This window comes from Caretta caretta, chromosome 2, assembly GCF_965140235.1.
Source record: "Caretta caretta isolate rCarCar2 chromosome 2, rCarCar1.hap1, whole genome shotgun sequence".
In the NCBI taxonomy this organism is placed as follows: domain Eukaryota; kingdom Metazoa; phylum Chordata; order Testudines; family Cheloniidae; genus Caretta; species Caretta caretta.
In genome coordinates this window covers 194,312,545-194,337,130 of record NC_134207.1, presented here as the reverse complement: position 1 = coordinate 194,337,130, position 24,586 = coordinate 194,312,545, and the positions used below count along the sequence as shown (strand labels likewise).

Here is a 24,586-nt window from a genome sequence, read left to right as displayed (position 1 = left end):
TGAACCAGACATCTTTAGTATATAGTTTTATTAAATACAAATCAAATAAAAAACAAAGACACTTGCAAATACATGTACAAGCCTAATGCTATTCCATAGATTACAAGGACCAATTGGGAGCTATACAAGAAAAGAATACCCAATAATATTATAGAGAACTTGACATTAGTGGACCCTTGCTAATTTACACTAACAAGTGGATTGGAAATTACTAGATTTTATAATTTAGCAAGTAAGCAAACAAATAGTAAAAAAGGCAAGAATAATGCATCATACAATGTACATTTTTCAACTGTTTGATAAAAAAGTTTGATTTTGTTTGTAATACTTCACAGTATACTAGTAAACAGATAAATAAGTTTAGAGCGGCTATGTGATGAAGTAGGTACACTGTGGGGATAGAAGGCCAGGAACTACTGAGTTCTAATCATGCCTCTTCTTCTGACTTGGCATGTGACCTGAGTAAGTCTCATGATTTCCTTTGTTTCAGTTTCCCCATCTGGAAAGTGGGGTTTATATTGTCTTACCACATAAGGATACTGTGAGGATTAAACAGATCAAGTTTATAGAGTCTTTTGAAAATGTGAATGAGAATGATTAAATGTTCCACAGGATAGTTTGTAAAAGCAATGGATCTTTTTAATGAGAGTCCTCATTTCAGCACTTCTGTTTTAAATTCTTGCTAAGAAGTGGAGAGAGCGTGCTGCTTTTTTGTGTGAGAGAGAAAATTACGTGGTGTCCTGAATAGCAAAATCTAGCAAAGCTCAACAATAATACTTAGAAAATATTGGATATATTCTTCTAGTTGTAGATATGGTCAAGTCTTTTTCACTAGCATTAATTGGAATTTCTTACATAAAGTATTACTGATTTGGTTTTTGCTTCTATAAAATTAAATTAAAAAATAGATACCCATTATGTATATTGATCTGAGGGTAGCACTTAATGTAAATGATACATCATCAATGCTGCCTTTCCTTTAGAACTAAGACAAAGTAGGGAAGCCTTCTAAACTGTCTCCTGTTTGTTCCCACACCAGAGACACTGAAAATAACAGAAAGGAGTGACCAATGTCAGAAAGCACAAAATTAGTTTTTGCTCGTGGTCTGTTTCTTTGTCAGTGATCCCTCATTCATTCTTGGTGGTAAGCATTCTGACACAATATAAATGTCAGGTTTAAAGTGTCAGTCAAAAACTGAAGGATTGTAAGTCAATCTAAATAAAAAACCCCTCCTGTCCACTTAACTTCTGATAAAATGGATCCATAAACACCTAAATTACATAGGGACATATAGCATACACAGACCTCAGGTCATTAGCTAAAAATCTATATGTTATATATACCATTAAGCAAAATATTATAAAAATCAGTAAAATGAGTTTGATAAAAATGACCCCAATCTCAAAGAGTAGAGACTTACAAAAAAAGTCTGTAGAGATTTTATCTAGAGAAGGTAAAGGGAAAAACCTAAGATTTATTTCCAGAAGTAAAAAGATAATACTGTTGACCAATCAGAAAAAAAATATGTTTGCTAGCATAACTGAGATACACTGAGAAGTGTCTAAGAGTAGATAGAGGGGAGAAAGAGATATCTGGGCAAATGACTATTTGTGTAAGAACAGCAGGCCTATGCAGGCTACCTGCTCACTTACACAAGCCCCATAGAATGCCTAGTTCTATTCTATTTTATTTTATTCAATATAGGCTTTTTATACCATGCTCATCACCACAGTATCTGAGTACTTTCTAGTAGTGCAATAAGCAACATGATTAACATCTATCCTGTTTTTGTTCTCTCAACCTCCCCGCAGGAGGAGAAATGCGTGCACCCAGTAATGTCACTCAAGTTACTAGTGTGGAAAAAGTGTAATACTTACAGGTCTGCATGTCCAACAGTGATGAATTTTATTAACCACCTGTGGAAGAAAACAGAGTCTTCATGCTGAGTTTGTCAGCAACAAGTCAGAGACAATTTATTCATGCAATTGCCGGAAAGACAGAGTGTCTGTCCTTAGGCAAATCTTCAAAGAACAGATAACTTCTTCTTTTTTTCTGGAACAGTCATAGTTCAGCATCATACAGGGGAGAGGTTACCAGCATGTCACCCTGTAATAACTGGGTTCCTCCAGAGATGGTGAATGTATGGTGATTCTGTTAGTGAACAAGGGAGAAGTTACCAGCACTTCTCCTTGTCCTTTTCTCCTGCTGTCCAGAAGGAGGAAAAGTAGTACCATAAGGAGGGACAGGCTGATCAGCAGTCGGAGGGTCATCCTGAGGTGGAGGGGCCTTCTTGCAGTGAGATGCATGAGTGCAGGCAGTTAGTCCTTGGCACTTCACAGTGATGTTGGTAGTTAGCAGAACTTGGTAACAGCCTTTCCAGTGCGGAGCCAGAGCAGTCTTTCGCTGATGGACCTTTATGTAGACCCACTCTCCTGGTTCTAATGAATGACAGGGTTGCTCAGGATCCTTGAGTAGTGCTTCTTTCACCTGTGAATAAAGAGACCGAACACATTTCATCAGTGCCTGGCAGTAATTGAGCATTGTGTCATACATCAGATGAATGTCCATCTGGGCTAGGGCCAGCAGAGGTGCTGCCAGAAGTCGCCTCGGGCACTTTGTCAGGATCTTCTGTGGGCTAAGTCCAGTTTTTCGGTTGGGGGTGACCCTTAATGTTAATGGAAGGGCATCTGGCCATTTCAAGTTTGTTTCTGTACAAATCTTAGCCAGTTTATTCTTCAGGATCCCATTCTGACATTCCACTGTCCCGGCAGACGGCGGGTGGTGGGGACAGTGGAGGTTATGTTGGATCTACAAGGCTGCACATAACTCCTTTACAATCTGTCCAGTAAAATGAGTACCATGATCACTGTTGATACTCACAGGTATGCCAAACCTTGGAATGAAATCCTTAAGCAAAATTTTCAAAACAGACTTGGCGTCTGCCCTTCTGCAGGGGAAGGCTTCAATCCAGCTTGAAAAAACATCAACTAATACTAACACAACATACTCATAGTTACAACATTTAGACATTTGAATAAAATCAATCTGAATATTTACAAAAGGTCCCTAAGGGGTATGCTGCTTTTATTTTTTAAGCTTTAACTGCGTTTCCAATATTATATAACTGGCAGTATTATTCCAATATTATATTGCTTACTCTCCTCCCTCAGTGAGTCTCCAGGGAAGGCAGACAAGCACTGTATGTGGCCAACACTGTTGGAAGCATCGCAAAGCATTTTGGGTGGGGTCAAAGGTGTGTGAGTGGAAAGTGGAAATTTCCTTTGCAGATACGAGAGGCCGAGGGGGGGAAGAGAAGAAGAAGAAAAGAGCAGAGAATGAATGAATTCAACACTGCAGCTAGCAAGCTCTGTCCGAAGATAAGATGCTGGCTGCTGCCCAAGGACACTGCTCACAGCCGAGATTTGGCTGACAGCCGAGAAAGACGAGGGCTTGAATGTGACCGAAAGAAATCCAGCTGCACAGGCCTGCAAAATAGCAAGGCCAGCAGGAAGGAGAACAGCAGATCTAAGACTACCAAAGATGGAAAACACAAACTACCAGGCAAATTAAAATTAGGTACATACCAGTCTCGTACCAGTCTCATTAACTGCAGCAGTCATCCCCTCTTTGCTCACGTGTGCCATCCAGTGGTGCACGCGAGCAAATAGGGCAAGAGCACCTGAGGCGCAACCAGGCGGCCGTCCAGAGAGTGCCAAAGGTGATCAGGGTGTAAAGTGCACCCAGCAGCACTCCAAGAACATTCTCAGCTTTTGGCACACCCTCTGTCACGTATATTAAAACCTTAGTATTTCCTGATAGTATCCAAAACACTTTGTATTCCAAGCTGGATAAAGCAAGTATCTGCATTTAGCTCTAACCCTTCCATTTGGTTTTGAACTAGGCTGTCCTGTAGAAAATTAAACAACAATTCTAGCCACAAGACAAAACACCACAAGAACACAGAACACAATTTCTATTGTGCCAGTAAAGCATGGTTTGTTGGATTGCTCTTTAGCTGGCATTAGCTTTCTCTAATTTTCTGAAAGACAAAAACATTTTTCTACCCCTTCTGGGGCAATTGGTCATTGTTTAAAATATTTCTTTCTTATACAAATACCCTTGTTGGTTGCGGGCAAAACAGAGGAATTACCCCATATTTTTCTGTGTTTCTTTCATAGGCAGGCTAGGTTTCGGTGGCTTCTACCTTTATCAGTTAGGTAATTTGCATTAACACAGATGCTTTCTGGTTTGCTTTGGATCCAGAGTCATTCATAGGTTAACAACTTTTACGTAAAAGGGACACAATTAACTTTTACCAGAGATTTGATTGCCTGTTACCTTTAACTCCTGTTTTCAAAACACACAGTAATCCGAAAAGGAAAACACCACCTATTGTAGCCCCTTGGAGTCTAATAGGATTTTAATTAAGTAGCATTGCATATTTGCATTTTCCTCACCCCTTTTACAATATACACTATACGTGTTCTTTTCCTTGACATTCCTTTCATATATTTTGGGTGGTTAAATTCCAACAGACACTCCATATGTTTTCTCTACTCCGACTAAAATGTTCATAGCCAACTGATTTCAGTCAAATCTTTTTGCCTGGATTTATTTAGACGTTTCTTTGGGAAAAGGGCCCATTTTTCCTTCAGAATGGCTGCAAAGAAACCAAGAATTCTTTTTCTTTAGCATTTTTACAAAATTCAACTGATAACTCTATAGTTGCTGGAGGGAATTAATTTCTCACTTTCTTTCCTTAAATCACTTGCTTATTTTCCCAACGACACCCCAATCAACTCAAATTTTACCATTCCAACTATTGTTCCAGGGATTTCAATTTCCCATGCCTGTGATTACTTACTCCTTTCCTTCCACTATGCCCTCAAAGTTTCCAACCTGTTTTCCAATCTCTCTATCTGTTGCCTGCCTGCTTGCCTGGGCCTGATCCTCCTTTTCTCGTTGAACCGTTTCTTTCCATGGTCACAGGCTTTGTTCCACTACCAATTTAGCAAGGAGGGTGGGCTTTTCAACTAGTCCCCACCCCTCCTGGTCTTGTCCTTAAACATTCTCACTCACAAGGCTACTTGAGTCCTCCGCCATGAGGCTTGCCACCTGGACAGAATGCATGGCCAATTGGCATTTTAACTGTTCAGTTTTCTCTAGCGGTCAGATACACATCTCTTCCCTTTTCCCCAACTCCTCTTATTGCCCAGTCCTGCTACCACTGGGGGTAGACCGACCTGCAACCTTTTTTCAAACTCGCAACATGCTGCTATGGCTGGCCAGGCCCGGGCGTAGGAGAGAGAGAGAGAGGTGGATCTGGGAGGTTATCCTGTGCACAGGTTGTCCAGAGGTACACTGCAAAAAAAAGAAGTCTCCAACTTGCTTCCGCTCTTCAGAGGGTTTTTCGCCCTGGGGTCTCTTGGCGCATTCCTTTCAGAGATTTTTGCTCAGTATTCTAGTCCAGGCCGGCTGCCTGTGGCTCCTTCAGCGTCCCCAAACCACACCTGTTCCAGGGTTGCAAAGGCAGACTGTTGGGTCTCACTGGGTCGCCAACCTTTGCAAATGTAATCTCAGTCCGGCAACTTGTGTTGCCTTTGTTTTGCCTCTGTCTATATTTTTCACAGCCAGCTGGGGCTGAAAGCAGTTTTTTGTTGTTGTTGTTTTTTTGTACTTGGCATAGTCTGTGTTGATTCTTGACCTTGAACGCAGAGCAGCTTTCTCTTTATCTCTAGGCCAAGCTGACTTTTCAAATTAACCCATTTCTTTCCCTCTTCACTTTCAGCCTTAACTAATTGGGGATATAAAGGAGCCAAGGGAATTGATGCAGTAGTTCAGGTAGGGAGGCATCTGGATGCTTTATGTTGTTTTTTTAAATCCTGCACTTGAGTTTTTAATTTTGCCTGGGAGTCCTTCAGACTCCACACTCAAGACTCATAGAGTCTCTTTGTGGCTTCATCTGAGATGTATGATTTTATCTAGATCAAAGGTACCTTCTAGTGGCAACTGTTTAGATGGATTATCACCCGTGTAAAAATTTAAATTCTCTAAATACCTGCAGGTCCTAGGACCATAATGCATGTACATGTAGTATGCAGGGGTGCCCTTCGGTGGTGTAGGGGTATTCTTAGACTATCCCCCACCCATTTTCCAATCACACAGGAGTGTCCTGTCCACTGAGTCAGTGGCTCATAAGCTAAAGAAGGGTTTCACACACTCCGGGGAAAGGTGCCCTGTCCGCTGAGTCAGCAGCTCATAAGTAAGGGAAAGTTCCTATCCACTGGGTCACAAGGTTCAGCTGACCCCCCCTTGCTTTCAGAACTCCCACATGGGGTAGCCTTGGTGCGGCTGGAGTCAGCTTAAGCCTTAGACCTGGTCAGCGGCTTATACCCCCCCTTCATTCACTCATACTCACTCTCATTCATTTCTCATACCTAGATGCATCTCATTTACAATAATTCCCAAAGTCCAGACTTAATAAAACCTTTCCCTTGTTTGGGGCAACGAAACCCCTCAGCGCTGATTAGGTCTGACCTTTTCCATATATGAGGCAACAAAAGTTCCTCTACACAACCAACTAACCTACTTGAGCAGAAAAAAATCCTCAGCACCGCTTTACACTACTAACCTACTTGAGGACGGCAAAAATAAATCCTCAGCACCGTGTATAACTAACCTTATATGAGGGCAGCAAAAGTTCCTCAGCACCACTTTGCATCTGACCTTGTTGCAGATTCAATAAGTTCGCATGGTGTGAGCCCAAAAGGGACAGACGGCTCCACGGGCAGTCCTCCTCCAATATCCCATTAGAGATTTCAAAATGTCTCTTACCTCTTGATTGGCGCCTTGGGGTTTGAAGGGGAACGGTCCGTAGTAGTTGTCGCTTTCTCAGCCGGGCGTTGCTATCCGAGTCACGGCACCAACTTGTAAAAGAAAACAGAGTCTTCACGCTGAGTTTGTCAGCAACAAGTCAGACAAACAAGACAGGCCTGTTTCTTGCTCTGTCTCTCAACCAAACTAAAATAACTGCACACAAATCCTCTTTTTCCTTTTCACACTTCCACACACCCAGAACTTGTTGAGACTCATTATAGTCTCATCTGGCAAACATAAAAATGGAGAGAGAGATCCTGCATTAATGACAGCTATGTAAACAAGCAGCTAAAATCTTTCAAATAGTTCTGGGTCCATGTTTTGTAAGGCTTTGCTGGTGTACACACACGCGACATCACAAGTTGTCTTCTTTTTTACCCAGGGAACAAAAGAGAATTAACTTCAAAATGAATTGTCTTATAAGGCAATGTGGGGGGAAAAACCCTCCCCTTGGATTTCTTCCTTTTTGCATTGCTTATATCTTTGCTATAGGCTAGGGGATAAATTTGTCAGTTCTAGCAATCCTTGGGAGAAGGACTTTGGCTGTGCTGTAATAATTGGGACTGAGCTCTGCAGCATGTATATAACCTATTAGTTTGTTTTAATGAGCCAGATTAATCCCTACTGTAACATCAGTGAAGCCAAATAGGGAAGAATTTAAGACCAATAAGTCTAAAAATGCATCATTCTATAATTCATCTTATTTATTATTTACTATGTTTGAGACATACGTTTTGCAAAGACCTAGCACTCAAGCAAAGTAAACGTAGACATGTTTTTTTCATATATTTGTATGACGAAGAAAAAGATTATTTTGGGGATTGCTCTGTGTTCCCTAGGGTCTGAGTGTATACAGCCACCTTAAAATTTTTTGACAGGGGATCAAGATTGCCTAGGAATTAATTCTGACAGGCCCTCATCACACAATCACAATCTTTCCTGAAATCTCATCCAATATTTTAAAGGTAAGCAGTGATACTGGAATCAAAGTTAGGTGGCATACCATTCTTTGCTATAGAGGTTTGAGAATATTCTTCAGTTCTCTTCTTATCAATCTCTTATCAATTTGATGATATAGGTATATAAGTTATTAGGGTAGAATTTACTAGCACAAATATTTGTGGAAAGTTGAATGTCAAAACAAACTTCAGTATTCACACCAGAAGTGCCTGTGTTTTCTTATGCAATCAGGGAAGAGAAACAATACCATGTGATCTATCTGATCAATCACAACTAAGCAACACAGCTCAAATTCAGAATATTTGCGATCAATCCATATAGTAACAAATTTTGAAAATCTATTAATAGAATACTTTTGAATAACAGATACAGTATATTGAAGAAACCTGATACCTGCTTATGGATGTTTTGCAAGCAGAAAGAGGATCAATTTGTCAAATACGTTGTTTGCTGTGAAATTTTTACTTTGCTCTAGTTTCAAGCAAGCAGAATACTTTCTTTATTCTAGGGTGGGGGTTTTTGCATCTAAAGAAAGAAAGAAAAATGATATTATAGAAAATTCTGTGTCAAGATAAAAGGTTTTACTGAAAAATCAGATAATTACTCCGAACCCAAGATCTGAGAGAGCAATGACTCAGTTATTTTTATATATATTCTGTAGATCATATCATTGCTCAAAGATAGCAGAAGCTTAATAGTACTTTTACCTTTTGTATTTTTTCTTGATTTTACAGAACAAAGAAAAATATAACCAAAATAAAGACGACAGATGAAGAAATACAATTATCAAGACAATGAAGATGTGTCAGGGAATTATCTGTTTGTTAAATCACTTCTTATCACTAATTATTTGTCCTCTGCTGTTTTCATATTGACTTTACTATGTCATTTTAAATGGCTGTTTTCTGCCCTACACTTTGGACCTGTATTACAGCATTACCACACAAGTTTTCCTACTTTCATTTTCTTTTGATCACTACTTCATGTTAATGTTTTGTTTTTATAATATAATCAACACTATTTTATTAATTGGTGGTCCTTATAAAAGGTGCCATTTCTAAGGAAAAAAAAAAGTCCTCTCTATCTAGGAAGCACAAAAGCTTGTGGTTTATGTGTAGTGGATTCACCTGAGAGAAAGACATTCCTGAGCTCATCCAGAAGACCTTATACCCTCTTTATATCCAAGGCCATCCTGAAGTACCCACCTCTATCATGATACCTATTTAAAACTGACACTGTCACACACTTGATGAATAACTTAGATATAATATCCTACTTATATATTTACTAGCCCAACTGTATATTTGTTGCTTCATTTTATCCTAACAGCTATTTGTTTACTTGTCTATCTTGAGACTCTGAGCTTCTTGATCATGTCTTTATTTGGAAAGCAACTAGCACATTATTGGCACTATAATACTTATATACAGACAGTGCAGCACCTGGTGATACGCATACAACCAATGTGGCATTGGGAGCAGAGGCATTCAGAAGACACATGCAGCGTGCTCTGCTGGGCAGGAGAGTTCCACTAAAATCTGAGCAGTTCACATCATGGAGGAATTTAATCTGAGGGCACATTGGCCGACTCCACAGTCAGCCATCAATAACTATGTTTTGACCCATATGTGTTGCCACTTTCTCTTTTTGGGCTCTTTTTAATGGATTCAAGAGGCCTATGTTTCACTAGTTTAGCAGATAAATGAAGTGGGGGGGGGGAGGAGGACAGCTGGTGAATTTCATAATGTACCTTATGGAGTCTTTTGGCAGCTCTTATGATTCCTAATTTATCACTGAATTGGAACACTATGAAAATTAGGGTGAGATGTGTTTTTTAAATAAGAAAGTCAACAAAATGGAGAGAGGGAATAGAGATGCAAAGAACTGTGGCAAGAAAAGAATATCATTTATAAATAGTAGCAAAGAATAAAATTACAGAAAAAAGATTGTAAGAAGGCAAACAAAGGAATTGAACAAGGGCATGTACAGTAGGGAGAAATGAGAAAAGAAAGATGTTTAAGGTGGTACCATTAAATGTGAGAATGAAGGGATAAAGAAAGAGGGTAAATCTGAACACTGAGGCAAAGCAAAAGAGGAGACATTTTTCATAGTTTGGACTGATTGACATGGCATTGATGGACGGTGGCAGACCAGCCTCAGTACTGCACATAAAATAAAGTAAACAGATATGAACATGGGATGATGTCCCTACCCCATCACAAGCTACTATCAGAAGCTGAAGGAGTCTTCATTGAAAACCAGTGTTGAAACTTAGTGACATCCCTCCTTGGGTGGTTGGTCGGCTGCTTAAGTGAGATTTTCTGTACCACATTCATCCTCTTTCTAATGCCATACATATATGTCCACTTAGTGTCAGTGCAGCTGTCTGACTGTGTGATGCACAAGAATCAGGAAAGCGTACCTGCAAGCTCTTTCTTTTTGATGAGCCAGCCATGAACCCTAAAACACTTAGGTAGCTTGCATTGATGTGTGAAACTGGGATATGTGCTTGCAATTATTGAAGACTCTTGAAATGAGCTTGGTACAGGTCACAGCTACTAACTTGTGAAGTGACTGCTACTAACCATATTTACTTCATTCAGTGAGCAATATTATTTAAAGTTAGTTTTAAGGAAAAAAGGAAGTTTCACAGTTGGTAACATACAGCAACAAGCACTACATTGAATAGCTTACTGACTGAAGCATCAGGCTGTCCTCCCCACCCAAATACCGTTCACAATCAGTTAAAAACTTCAAAGGTATTTCTGCTCCCTTATCCATTTAACATATTATTTTCCTTTTGTTAGCACATACAGTGTAGTCTGTGGAAAGAGTACATGCATAAATTGGTATTATTAGCTCATAGGCACCGCAAATTGATGTGTGGTGTGTGAGAGGGAATCAGGATATTGGCCTACTTTTATACTTAAGTTTGCTTCGTATGAAAACTAATTATACCTTCCTGAAAAAAATTGGGAAATGTCCTTCACAAAAAACAGGTGGACACTATGGGCTGTCTCTCTCTCCAGTAAGGGCCTGAGCCAACACCCACTGAAGTTAACAGGAGTCCTGCCATTGGCTTCAGTGGGTGATTGGAGCAGGGCATAAATCCTTTGGCTAAGAACTTCAGCTTACACATCTTCATGTTTTTAGTAGCTGAGTGGCATGGACTGGTGGTACATCAGCCACTGGAGTCTGTGACAAGACTGGCTCCTCCAAAATCCATTGGCTGTTTGCAAGGACATTCTACTATCTAGCAGATGTTTGGGGCAGGTTCCCCCATTTTTTTTTTTTAAAGTCTGTTCAGTCAGATGAATGTTTCTCTAGTCAAAAAGTGCATTGCTTTGTATGGCAGTCATTCAGGCTCCATATTGTATAAAATGTAAGATTTGTCCACGTAGCCTGCCTGGATGTAATTTGATTGGTAGGACTGAGCATGCAAGCAATAGTAAGGCCTTTCATTATTTCAGTCAGTGTCCCAACAATCAGCAAGTCCATCCAGTTCTGTATGATCTGATTACAGAAAGCCATCTTAATTGTCAGCAATAGAAGCATATCATACTAGTGAGGTAGTAATGTATATCTCTGTTGAAGAAGGAGGTGTTTACTAAACTGCCCTTCAGCTTTGCAGCACCTTGGGCAATCCCTTTAGACTATAGTAAAGGAAAAATCCCTTACCAATATACATAGCAGCTCCAAAGCTCTGCAAAAAGTCCTACCTCAGTTGTAGGTTTTCCTGCACATTTTCCATAAATTGTGATTTATATTGGTAGAATTCTGAGCTAAATGATTATATTTCAGGATGCCTAGTGTCAAAGGACAATTAAATTAATGGTCTAAACAGCAATTTGTGTTAGGAACTCCGAAGTGAAGACTGAAAATTGATATTAAGATCTTCACTTGCAGATATTCTGGATCTGGTATCTATTCAGACTACAGTTTCATTGCTTATTTAGTTTATTTCTTACATTAGAGATACAATCTGAACATCTTGCAAAATCTGAGGATTAATGGCCAAGGTATGATGCTTTGGTGGGTACCTGGAATAGATGCTAGTATGATACAGAGGTCTAAACAATCACAGCAACAGATACATATCTGTACTGGAGTGTCTTTGCTCTTCACATCCTAGTGAGGTCCCACACAGATTGATTCTTGGCCCTATGCTATTCAATAGTTTTATCAATGACTTGGAAGAAAACATAAAATCATCACTGATAAAGTTTGCAGATGACAAAAGGATTGTGGGAATGGTAAATAATGAAGAAGACAGGTCACTGATACAGAGTGATCTAGGATTGCTTGGTAAACTGGGTGCAAGCAAATAATATGGCCAAATGTAAATGTATACATCTAGGAACAAAGAATGCAGGCCATACTTATAGGATGGTGTACTCTATCCTGGGAAGAGGTGACTTTGAAAAAGGTTTGGGGAACATGGTGGAGAATCAGCTGAACATGAGTTTCCGTGTAATGCTCAAAAAGAACAGGCATACTTGTGGCAGCTTAGAGACTAACAAATTTATTAGAGCATAAGCTTTCATGGGCTACAGCCCACTTCATCGGATTCGGATACAGTGTAATTCTGTAGCCAAAAGGGCTAATGTTGTCTTGGATACAGAAACTGGGAAATTTTGAGTAGGAGTAAAGAGGTTATTTTACCTCTGTATTTGGGAAAGTGTGACTGCTGGTGGAGTGCTATGTCCAGTTCTGGTGTCCACAATCCAAGAAGGCTGTTGATAAAGTGGAGAAGGCTCAGATAAGAGCCATGAGAATGATTAAAGGATTAGAAAACATGCTGTATAATGATAGACTCAAGGAATTCAATCTGTTTAGCTTAACAAAGAGAAGGTTAAGGGGTGACTTGATTCTAGTCTGCAAGTACCTGCATGGGGTACTGTGTAATGCTAGATTAATGGTATTGCTGTATCACCTTTATAAGTCAAAGGAGTAATGTGGCTTATTTCCATCATGGCTGTTGTGATTTTAATCCCTTTAGTAGTGATCAGACTATTGAGTAAGTAGCTGCGGACATAACTTGTTATTTGAAGAGCTCTTGCCTATGAGAAGACCTGCACTGGGAGAGAGCGTGCTTCCTGCATGTTTAATGGGATTCTGGCAGCAGAAACTTATGATTGTTACTGAGGAAGAGAAGGGTTTAGAAATGGGCCTGCCCTCTCTTCCCTGAATAGCTTTCCCCACTCAAGTGGTGTTGCTGTCATTTAAATTGTTTCATATCTGTCTGTATCTGGTCTATTTGCTGTTAAGGTTTAGTACTAGCTGAAGGTAAGTATTGTTCTATAGAGGAAACTGAATAAACAGGCTGAATATGGCTGCTGCTGAGCATAGTTGTAAACTCTCACAGTGATGGGGGTGATACGATTTGTGCAGCTTGTAGTGTCCTCCCAGCTAGGCTGGCTTTTTAAAAAATGCTTTTCTATTATTTTTCCACATCTCTCATTTCAGTTCTAATTCCTGGTCCACTCCAGACAAAAAAGGTGTCAGTCTCATAGAAACAGTTGCATTTGGTTCAAAATCTGGAAAAGTTTTTTACTAACCAACAAATATCCATAGTGTAAACTCCACTGGGGTCCTGTGGGATTCAAGGTCTGACATGAAGCAATGCATTTCTTTCGACAGAAAACTTCTTAATGAGTGCGTCTTTGCAGCAGCATAATTATACCGGACACATAATGGTAAATTATTGAAACTATACAAAGTGTAGAATCAAGTCTACACTTCCGTCCAAAAATTTCATTTCAGAATAAACTACATTTACAATTTTAATTGACAGTGCTGCTGTAACAAAAGTCACGTATTAATGTCTGGTAGAGGCAAGCATGCCCTTCACATCACTCTGAATGTGGCTGGAGGGAGCTCTTATCCCAGGAGTTCTCAACATTTTTCTTCCTGAGCCCCCTGACCCCCACGTGCTGTAAAAACTCCTCAGCCCACCAGTGCTACAACAACTATTTTTCTGCATATAAAAGCCAAGGCCAGCATAAGGAGGTAGCAAACAGAACAGTTGCCCGAGGCCCCACCCCACAGGGGCTCCACGAAGCTAAATTGCCCAGGCTTCGGCTTGAGCCCCGGGTGGCAGGTTCACGGTCCTGGGTTTTGACCCCATGTGCCAAGGCTTCAGCTTTCTGCCCTGGGCCGCCCCAGAGAGTCTAACACTGATCCTGCTTGGCTGGTCCTGATACCCTGAGACAGATTATACTAAAATTGCTTGTCAGAAGATGGGCTATCTACAAGTTTTACCCCCCATCCACATCTATTCAACGGTGTTTAACAGTGAATGAAAACTTAGGCAGGATGAAGGTGCAAACAAGATAACATTTATTGCAGCAACAGGTGATACAATAAGGCCAAGACCACAACTAAACTAGTAAACAACAATGAATAATGGCTCAGTTGTTAACAGACGTTATGTGGATATGAAACCCAGAGCCCCAAAACCCTTATTACAGTTACTAGGGAAACTGAGGAGACAAGTTACAGTACCATCTCTTGTAGACACAGGAGAGACAGTGACGTTGACAAGGACGGGGAGCAGGAAGACGGGATCGAGAACAGGAACACAGGATACACAGATGATCACTCAGGCAAGTAAGTGGCCTTCCTTCTTCCCAGATCGTCTTCTGTTCTTGAACATGACGTCCTGTGTGTGGTATACGGATTGTTCCCTGTACGATGTTAAGACAGATGAGTGCAGGTGACTCTTTACAGGAAGCTGGATGGATCCCAAGAATTCACCCAAATCCTGGTCTGCTCTGGGGCTAATAGCAGCAGGCTGTGTGTGTGGGAGACTGACTGCCACTCTGATGGACAGCCCAGAGTGACGGGCGTGCCACCCTTAAGTAGTCAGCGGTTGCTGGGCAGACTTAGGCTGTCACATGACCCTACCTTTCCCGCTCTTCGGGGGAAAAAGTCACCAAACACTTCATGAAGGAGGGGTCCCGAAATGAAGGACTAGTTCTTTTATAAATCCAAAATGGCAACTGAGGGAAAACGTAACAGAACAAAGTTTAACCCAACATTTCCCCTCCTTCGTAACGTTGCTACCCTGTCACAACACCTGCACTTAACTATACTCCAGGTGAGTTAGAAAATCTAGATTAGTTGGTGATTCTTTTTAACTTCAACCTTATCCATCCCACCACCATTATAATTAACACAAGAGTAAGACCTTGAATGATTAAAATTACAACAAATGGATGCACAAGGACGCGCCATGTTTGGGATAACTCTGTGGGAATGGGCAAAATTTGAACTTTTGCGTACCCTTTTGAGCACCTGTTCTGTTTGTGCATTTGAATGATGCACAGTGATCATTAAGTTGCTGCCCTGTTTTTTCCAAATTTTTGCTATGGGCTTCCAAATCAGAATGCTGCATCAGCTGTTTAAAAGTGTCAATGTTGACTACTATGTTGACTGGGTCAACATTTCTGTACAGCTCATAAGTTGCCTTGATACGCTGCACATTTAATTTTTCTGAAATAAACATGACATCACATACTTGAACAACTAATATGAAACAAATACAAGGTATACATATGGATCATTTTTAACACAGTAAAAGAAATTCCCCAGAAACTTTTTACAAAGACTACGAATGCAGATTCAGTTACTATTTACAATGACTACCTGGGACTGGTTTAACTTTGTGTGGCTCTAAGTCTTAGTGACATTTGCCTTGACTGGCGTTAAGGCAAATGTTGACCCTGGTATACATTGGTGGAACAAATGTAACCATTGCCTTCCTCCCAGATGCATGCGTCTATGTTTACACTGTGGTATTCACTTTGACTTTCAAGAGCCCACTTAGGGATATCTATTGGAGTTAAGATAGTGTTGTTGACAATAACTCCTAAGGAAATTAATGGATACACCCAGTTTGTGCTGGCATTGGAAATGGTAAGGATATGTGCGACTATTTCTCTAGAGCCTGGATTGTAAACAAAATCTAAAAGTTTCCACCCCTGATTATGTCCTTTTTCAAAAGGTGTTGCATCTTTCATCATCAGGTTCTTGATTTCAACAGAAATAACTCCTTGGTACTCTACTCTAAGGATACCCGCTGCCATGTTCTGCAACCAGGATTGAACCTGTATGCAGGCAAGTGCCCATGATATATTTTTCTGTAAGCCACTTATGGCATTGATTATCTGGAATTGACTCTGGTTTTGGGCATCCAGCCCAAATGGTAGAAACTATATTGTAGGTAAAATCATTAATTTGAGTTAGGGGTGCTGTTAATGGTTGTTCCAACTCTGCCATGTTATGGCCCATGTTACTAACTCTTTGCGGTAGTGTGCCAGCACTCCTGGCATTAACTACCCCTAATCCATTGCCAGCTCTGCCCAAGACTTTAGCCGTAAGATCCTTTTTAACTCTGGGGTATCACTCATACATCCCAGCCCATCATAGATGGCTTTAGATAGGGTGCACGCTCAGGCTGTATATCCTTGGCCTGAAGTTGCATGCTTACTACAATTCTTTCAGGAGTGTGTTAATGATAAGCAAGCATTTAAGATCCTGCTTAACCACAACTGGACCCATTCTGCTAATATGGGGTTTGGGAATGACAGTCACCTCTTGGCATGTTTTTGCTCCAAACATTCCTGACATGTACCCGGTCCCAGAATCATTTGTGGAAACCAAAATAGTTATGAAACCATAACAGTTAGCTAAAAACATAACTCTGCTCAAAGGACAGAAATTATTCACATTGCCAGAACAGTTTCATCGATGGGCACGAGCACTACTACTACAGTTTAATTTTACAAACATAGTTGTTGAGGGAGAGTGTACTCTTACTCTGGTAAAATGTATATTGTCTTGAGTGCTGATGAATACCTCTACCTGTAGTGTCCCCTCCTTGACTCGATGAGTCAGATTTGAAGACATAGAAGTGCCTCTAAGGGGGTCTTTGGTTACTAACCCACCAGAGCAGTTTACCACTCTTCTTCTATCCTGGAGTTCCCAAACACAGCTATTTTTGAACTTTACCACCCTACCTAAGGGCTCTGAGTTCTTGTGTAGCAGAGCAGTTTGCATACTGTTGTATGGGACCATAACCATATTTGACCTGTCCCCAGTTCCTCCTTCCAATACAATATGCAATTGGGACCATTTTTGTATGCGGAAATCATTACAGGACCTATGCTGTCCTCTAAGACTAGGCCATGGTAAGCTCCCCACACCTTAACTGGTTCTTTACCAGTCGACTCAGCCTTTGTGATACCTTTTATAAACTCAGCTGAACAAAAGTAGTGATTTCTCTCCTCTATTAACCATGCATAACATATATTTACAAGTAACATAGTTAACAAAAGACAGTTGGCACAGTTTGGCTCCTGTGATGCAAACAGACAAAGAGAAACAATTACATGATGAAATTACATATGCTCAGCTCCTAGCACCTTTCCACTCCTTTAATTGGCACCAGTGGAACCACTTAAGCTGTTTCTTTCCCTTGGCACCTTTAAGCTCTACTTCGTAGATGGCTGAGCTTGTCTTATTGGTGATGCATACAGGCCCAACCCACCTGGGGCTGAAGGTATGCTCTTGCTCTGAATAGTATCTGCAGAGCATTCTATCCCCAATTTTCCACTCAATAGACTTAAGAGAACTTCCCAGACTTTTGTGCATAGTTCTAGCATTGGACTTCAGTTGGATAGCTACGTTGTGTTGGATGGAGCTTATATCTTGTAAAAGTTTCTGCATAAATTTATCAACCTGGAGCCGAGATTGATAGTCATCAGGTGGAGCCCCATCTACCCACCAGTACTCAGGTGTTTTCATAACACCCATCATAACCTCATGGGGCATAAACCTATGCGAGGCTATTGATGACCTAAATACAATTAGGATTACGGGCAGTTTTAAGTCCCAGTCCATTCCTTCGGAGTTGACAATCTTTCAGAGCGCTGTTTCGAGGTGCGATTTGTGCGTTCTAACAGGCCCAAGCTCTGCGGGTGACCTGCAATATGCAGTTTCTGCTGGATCCCCAAGGCTTGGCACATTGCTCTGGTGACTTTACCCACGAAGTGGGGTCCCTGGTCTGAGTCAATACATTCTGGCAGGCCAGACCTCAAAAGGTTTGCACTAGGAGCACTCTGGCAGTTGTTATTGCCGTATTATTCTTGGTGGGGAAGGCTTCCATCCACTAGGTGAAGGCTTTACAAAGGCAGTCTACAATAATTAGGCAATACTTGTGGCCTCTGCCGGTGTTTGGCAGGGGGCCTATTAAGTCCATCTGAAAGTACATCCATGGCTCTCCGATAAGTTGGTGATGCATCAGGCTCTTGATGACCTTGGCATCTGGGTTGTTTTTAGCACAGTTGAGGCAACTAGAGATGTACTTAGTTACATCTTGCATGATGCTTGGCCACCAGGCCACAGTCATTATTCGATTCATAGTCTTGTCTATGCCAAAGTGGCCATTGCTATGTACTAAGCCAACCATCTCTCGGTGTAAACATGTAGGTAGCAGAAGAACAGGTGTTGTATGTCCTTTTTCAAGGACATTCTGTCCATCTGTCCTGGAAGATTTGGTACTTCCAGTGCTCTTGCTTTCCTAAGAGACCTTGGATTTCTTGATCTCTTTTCTGCAGTCCCTTAATGTCAAGCTGACCAGAGAGATCCTCAGTCTCAGGTTCCATTTTCACCACCTTCTCCTCTGAGTGGACCCAAAGTCCCCTAACAAGGCCGCCTGTTTGGCCAGCTAGTCAACCTTGTTGTTGAGGCTGCAGATTTCTGCAAAGTCTCAGTGATGGGCCCTCACCTTGAGCAGGTGGGTGCCACCTGGTCTATTGGTGGCCAGCTCCCACGCGTGCAACAGATATTTTGTGTGCGCAATGGGCCGCCTGTCTGGTGACTTCATCTTTCACTGGATCCAGAATGTCATCCACTCTAAATGCCTAGATAACCCAATCTGAGTCTGAGCACACGCAGTTATTGGCTTCAGGATCTTCTGCGTATAGGACAGCCAATACCGCTACCACTTCAGCTGCCTGGGCTGAAAACTGGCATACCGTTCTCTGCAGGACTTGATGGCACTCTGGCTGAAGTGCAGCATACCCTGCATGAGGGCTCCCCTTTTTGTGGAAGCAGCCACCATCCACAGCCCAGATCTTCAGGCCCTTTTCTTTTGCTTCCTGATAACTGCTTTCCACAATAAAAGGCGACTTGGGTAAGTTGCTTTCCAGACTGGGGATCGGACACTCATGATCCTGTCCCTCTGTGAGTAGAGCATATGGGAGGATGGCTAGTCGGGGAGTCTTTTGTACTTCCAGGTTTCTGTTGATGAGGCTCAGTGTCCAGTTGGCCAGCCTAAGACTTGACACATGTCCTTCTTTGATGCACCCTGAGAGTATGTATTTTAGTGGGGTATCAGCTGTTTCAAGGATCACTGAGGACATACCTATAGGTATTCCCAGTGTCCAAGTGACCACACCAGGGTTAGGACCTCTCACTCGCAAGTGTTAAACTGCTTCTCAACTTTACTCAGAGTCTTCGACCCATAGGTGACAGGTCAAAGCTGTATCCCTGATCTTGTAGGAGCACCGCGCTTATACCCTTATCTGATGTTGCCGGCATTAGGTGGAATGGCTGGTTGGGTTTTGGGTAAGCCAATGCTGGTGCCTGGGTGACAGCCTGCTTTAGATCACAGAAAGCCTTCAGTTGCTTGTCGTTCACCCTCCATTGTTGGTTCTTCTTTAATAGCACATACAGTGGCCTGGCCATCTCAGCATACATACCCTTCTATAAATTCCCTCAAAAACCCCTTGAGTCCTAGGAACGACCTAATCCAGAGATATCTTGGGGTACTGGAAGTTTACAGATTAAGTTGACATGCTGAGTATCTGGACATTTGCCTTCTTTACCAATTGTCATTCCCAGATAGCTGACTTCTGGTTGCACAAGCTGAGCCTTTACCAAATTGATCAGGAAGCCTGTTTTCTTGATCTGATCCGCGACTGCGTCTAGCATCTCGAGATTTTCCTCCTTCATGGTAGTTGCCATGAGGATGTCGTCCATGTAGCTAAGGATTTGATTTCTGTTCTTCAAGGTGCTCCAAATACTGGAGAAGTGGTGATGGCATATAGACGGCACATTATGTAGTCCCTGTGGGAGCCGGCTGAAAGTGTACTGCTTGTCGTTATAAGTAAAGGCAAATTTATGCCATGCTGAGGAGTGCAGGGGAATAGAAAAGAAAGAAAACCATTTAACCCCTGATGAGAGGGCAGCCATCACCTTGTTAAACTTGGCCACTACAGGGGCTAACCAAGGTGTCACTTTGTTAAGCTTCCTGTAGTCAACTGTTAATTGCCAAGTCTTGCCATACACTTTCATGACTAGCGGCTTTCTGTTGTCAAAAGCACTCCCTGTTTGACCAAGGCCTTGTTGGTATTTTGGATGCCTTCCTCAGCAGCAACAGGGTATCTATATTGCTTCTGCAGCTTTGGGTCAGGTCTGTTGACTCTGACCTCGCTGCTATCTTGCCGCACTGCAACTTGTTCCTGGCAAATACCTTCTGGTGCTTGAGGGCAACCTTGGCCATGTCCTCTTCCCACGTTGGCATCTCCAGATCTTCTGGTGCCTTTTCTGTAGCCACTCTGAGATGCTGGTATGATCTCATGACGCTTGCTGTTTTTGTCCTGGACCAACCTTCTATTGGGAAGGTCTACAGTGAGGCTCAACTTGGAAATCAGGTCCATTCCTAAAATGCCTTGACCTCTCAGGGCTTGGAGCCCAAAGGCAGCCTTAGCAGCTATAGTGTGGAATATAGTATATTTTGCAATTGACGGGTTGGGTGAAGGGGACCACACTTTTACCCATATTGAAGCCCTCTAAAACCTTGGTTCCTTGTATGGGGATCTTAGCTCTTGGCTCAGCGTCCGTGCACCAGATGGACACTGAAGCATCCTGTCAACTAACATTTGCTGATGGAGCTGTCCAAACTCTCCCTCCATGACCACAGATATTGAAGGTCTTCTCCACTTATCATTGGTCAAGGGTGCTGTTACTGGGGAAGGAGGGGGAGCCTGGCCCCATCATAGTAGATCTGGAGCTTTTTCCTGCTGCTGCTGATTCCTCTTGTGACAAGCCAGCCTCTGCAGCAGCTCCTCCGTAGGTAGTCTGTCAATGCTCTTTGGTTTCGTACTGGAACAGCTTTTTCCAGAGGGTATTCCTAAATGACCTCTGCTTTTCCTTGTTGAAGTTGTCAAATGGCTGCTTTTGCTCTGATAAGCAGCAGGTCTCTTGTCTCTCTGTTGAAGCTTGGGGTTTCTTTTTGGAGACTCCTTCCCTCGGTGGTTCTTGTTGGTGACCACTGCCGCCACCTTCCTGGCTCCGGGGGCTGGGAAAGTGTCCCACTGGACTTTGTATGCCTCCTAAAGTTTCTCTTCTAGCTCTTGTAGGGAGGTGGATAGGTGGTCTACTGGCCCTAGAGCCACCTTTAAGATTCGGGTCAATCCAGAATTCGGGAGTGTTACAAGTCGGGGTGCCCATTAGCCAGCATAAGAGCCTTTCAGTTCAGGTATTTTTCCCACCTTTCATGAGGCTGCTGGCGCTCGTAATAATACCTGCCGATTAAGTTCTGGTGCGGGTGGTAAAACCTTAGAATGCCCTCAAACAATTCCAGTGAGGATTCAGTGTCAGCCACCTAGATGTTAATGGGAAGCACACTGAACTCCTCACTGGACATGCACTCCCTGGCTATGGCAGAAACATCTTCCTTCCCTATTCCAGGAAGGGAGTTCACCTTTTCTGACCAATCCAGGGCTGTGTTCAGATTGAGTGGGCCGAGGGCCTTCCCAACGACGCGAGCCTGCTTGGCGGGTGTATGTTTTAATTTCATGGCGGGTCTCTGGTGGTCGAGACGAGCCAGGTCTATAACTAATTATGGTGGTTGTCACTGACGCCAGGGGCAATTACTGCCCTCCTACACTGATGATTCAAGGGGAGCTGAAGGCTGATTTCTTTTTTTCCATCCTCCTGGTCTCTAGTTGTCTCTAGGCAATCTGCAGAGCCGTTCTGCCTCAGAGTCATCCGAGCTGCTGGACCTGCTGCTGGACTCCTCAGTGTTCTTCCTCAGAGGGTCCCTACTAATAGCTCTTAAGAGCCCCCTGGTCTGCTGCAGCTCATATTGCAGCTTTTCTCACATTCAGTGTGAGAAACCCTAGGAACAGTAAAGGTAAGATTAGGGAGAAAATTTTTGCTGAGGTTTGTTTATTAACAATGACTCTCCACTGAGGATAGCTGACCACCAACTTCATTTCATTTAGGCCGGGAACTCTTAGCTCAAGGTCCCTCGCTGAACTCAGTTGCTATGATGGTACAGGTAGCTTGTCAGAGAGCCATGACCCAAGGGCTATATATAGCAAAATCTTGAATTCTACCTATCAGCAACAGGAAGACAGTATAGCTAGCAAAGAATTGGGGTAACCACTTGTCTGTCACTAACACTGCCAACCTGGTGGGCAGCCTCACACTACAGTAGCTGAACTGTCTTAGTGGTTTTTTGGTGTAGCCCCAAGTAGAGTGCATTGCGGTATTCCATTGTGGAGGTCAAAATACATAGATTACTCAAGGACTGGATCTGAGAGAAACAATCAGAAATACTCAGCTAGTTGAAAATGGGAAATCATGCTTTCAGCTACTGCTGCTACCTGAGACTCCAGAAGAAGTCAGGGATCCAAAAGCTGGAGGGTGAACAACTTGAACTAAAGGGGAGAACAAATTCCCTCAAAAATGGGGATTCATTCCTGCTGTACCTGGACAACCTTTCCTCACCCCAATGATATTGCTTCCCCATTTTAAAATGTAAGTTTACATTGTTTCCTATTTCCCAAGTGATTAAGCGTCAGTCAGCTGGCTAGTATTCATATCACAGTCTCATCTAGACCCTGACAAAGCAAAGACATTATTCCATTCAGAGATGATGAAAATCAGTCACAGAGCTGCGTGACATCTACATGCCAATTACATAGTCCATATGACCTTCTATATATGTCAAAAAGGAGATGAAACAAAAGAAAACATTATGGTACTACACATGAGAAACTCTTCAGGAGAATGTATGTGAGTTATAACCCAAACCAACTCTGGGATTTCTCAAACAGGAAAGAATGGAATCATTTAAGAGTGATTCCCACTAGGGTTCACAAATGCACCAGTAAAACCTCATGATCAAAAGCATTACCAAGTTCCCTACCACACAGTTTCAGTGCATGCAGTAGTAAACTGAATCACAAAATCATAATCTCACCATATTTGGTTGTTTGCTATATTCTGGGCAAATCATTGCTGTCCATCTGCATATCTTCCTCATAAGGACATTGCCCATAGTTCCTAATCGCAGCACTTAAACTCTTCCCGTCTCCCATCAATCTTCTGGTTTCAGAACTTTGTTTTTCCCTGCGTGATAGAACAGACCAACTGACCCAATTCCATGGAAACAGAGCCAAAGACAAGTTCTGCATCAACAAGAATATACATGGCCACATCTTAGTAATTGTTTTTGTATCACCTTCCCTGGCTATAGCTATAAAAATAAAAAATAGTATTAAGTCTAGAACACTCTCCTTTGTAACACACAAAGTTACATCTGAATTTTATTTTGCACATATTCCAGACACCAGCCAATACATATTTATGTATTTTATATTTAGAGCAGTGAGTTTCACATTAAGTTTTTGATCTTACAAAGGCCTGAGTAATATACATCTGCCCCCGTATGCTCAACAATCCGAGAAAAGTCATAAATGGTCTCAATCAATTGTATCACTCTGGAATACTGGAGTATTCATGATGCCCACAAAACACTGCCAAGGTGATCATGGTTAAACAGGTGCTGAGCAGAGACTACTGAGTGTGATGCAAAACATGTTTGTTTTATGGTCATCGTTTCCTCCCCTTCTCCTGATCTTTCTGTTTCATTTGCATGTTGCATTTTGTTCTAAATCTAAACGGTGATCTGCCTGGCATAGAGACTATCTTCTCGTTACTTATTTGTTCAGCGCCTAGTGCAATAAAGCCTTAGTCCTTGAGCGGAGCCGCTAGGTTCTACCATAATATAAATAATAATCATGACTCATGTTGGATATTTCCCAATAACACATTTTCTTCAGTGTAATTATAGATTTGTAAATACAGTATGTTCCAGAACTTTATAGGATAAATTTATTAAAGAAGTAGGATAATAATTTAACACAGCTACTGCCTGATTTGAAAAGTCAGGGTAGTGTGTTCATTATTTACTTTTGTTGCAGCCCGTCAGCCTCTATGTAGTTGCGCTTCCTGACAACCTCATACTCTTCCTCTTCCTGCCAGGGTGTGGTCTTTTTAGGGTTTTGGGCTCAGTGCAAAATGTTTCAAGAAGAGGGGGAATAAAGAAGATTTATTATAATTGATATGTTGGCTGTGTTGAGTTAATTTGTTCTTGTTTGAATTTTTTTTAAAAGGCTGCTTGACATATTATGGTGTTATAAGACTAAATGCCAGGACACCTAGAGCTCTTGTGTAGGTGTCTTAATCTTAAAGAAATAAATAATAAACTGGTCCTGTTTAAACATCACCATGGTGTCTCAGTATAACCTGTATGAACACACCCTTGCCTGGAGCCATAGTGCAATGCAGATGTACACCACTGCCCCCAAGAGCGCTGAACAGGGGATGCAAGATAGGTAGACACTAGTTTGTGATGTGCTGGGTCTATGACTCCAGGCCTGGACGTCCCCA

The 24,586-nt window shown here is 41.9% G+C and overlaps 1 long non-coding RNA gene across 1 annotated transcript; it reads right to left on the bottom strand.

Moving 5' to 3' along the window:
- Nucleotides 1-13: 13 nt before the first annotated feature.
- Nucleotides 14-23,257, bottom strand: LOC125631658 (uncharacterized). The gene is made up of 4 exons (XR_007355003.2): nucleotides 23,115-23,257; nucleotides 8,231-8,362; nucleotides 6,836-6,927; nucleotides 14-2,488 (listed from the first exon to the last, which is right to left on the bottom strand). It is a non-coding gene; the product is annotated as an uncharacterized LOC125631658 (long non-coding RNA).
- Between the last annotated feature and the right edge of the window lie 1,329 nt (nucleotides 23,258-24,586).